Source organism: Aptenodytes forsteri, unplaced genomic scaffold (assembly GCF_000699145.1).
Source record: "Aptenodytes forsteri isolate BGI_AS27 unplaced genomic scaffold, ASM69914v1 Scaffold412, whole genome shotgun sequence".
NCBI lineage: Eukaryota > Metazoa > Chordata > Aves > Sphenisciformes > Spheniscidae > Aptenodytes > Aptenodytes forsteri.
This window is the reverse complement of record NW_008794266.1, coordinates 633,490-634,660: the sequence shown is the minus strand read 5'-3', so window position 1 is coordinate 634,660 and position 1,171 is coordinate 633,490.

The window sequence follows — 1,171 nt, the reverse complement described above, 5'->3', positions numbered from 1 at the left end:
AGCTTTCCCCAGTTTATGTACTGAGCATGACGTCACATGGTATGGAATGTCCCTTTGGCCAGTTTGGCTGTGCCCCCTCCCAGCTTCTTGTGCACCTCCAGCCTTCTCAGTCAGTAGAGCATGGGAAACTAAAAAGTCCTTGGCTAGTGTAAACACTACCTAGCAACGACTAAAACATTGGTGCGTTATCAACTTTGTTCTCATCCTAAATCCAAAACACAGCACTGCACCAGCTACTAGGAAGGAAATTAACTCTATCCCTGCTGAACCAGGACAAGGAGTGAACAAGAGCTGGGAGATATTTAAAGACATTTTTCTTACGGCGCAAGAGCTTTCAATCCTAACATGCAAGAAGTCGGGCAGGGGAGGCAGGAGGCTAGGTTGGCTAAGTCAAGACCTCTTAGCCAAACTAAAACACAAAACCAAAATGCATAGGCAGTGGAGGCAGGGTTACACATCCTGCGGAGATTATAGGCATATGGCCTGGGAGTGCAGGGAGGGCATCAGGAAAGCCAAGGCACAGCTGGAGCTGAACTTGGCTAGGGATGTAAAAAATAACAAGGGTTTCTTCAGGTACATAGGACAGCAAAGGAAGATGAAAGAAACTGTACACACACACACATCCCCGATGAGTGAAACAGGAGACCTGGCTACAACTGAAAAGGAGAAGTCTGAGGTACTCAACAACTTTTTTGCCTCAGTCTTCACCAGCAAGTGCTCAAGCCACGCCACCCAATTCACAGAATGCAAAGGCAGGGACTAGGAGAATGAAGGACTGCCCACCATAGGAGATCAGGTTCGAGACCATCTAGGGAACTTGAAAGTGCACGAGTCCATGGGACTTGATGAGATGCACCCAAGGGTGCTGAGGGAACCAGCAGATGAAGTTGCTAAGCCACTATCCATCATATTTGAAAAGTCATGGCAGACTGGTGAAGTTCCCACTGACTGGAAAAGGGGAAACACAACCCCCACTTTTAAAAAGGGAAAAAAGGAAAACCTGGGGAACTACAGGCCAGTCAGTCTCACCTCTGTGCCTGGGAAGATCATGGAACAGATCCTCCTGGAAACTATGCTAAGGCATATGGAAAACAGAGAGGTGATTGGTGACAGCCAACATGGCTTCACTAAGGGCAAATTGTGCCTGACAAATTTGGTGGCCTTCTATGAT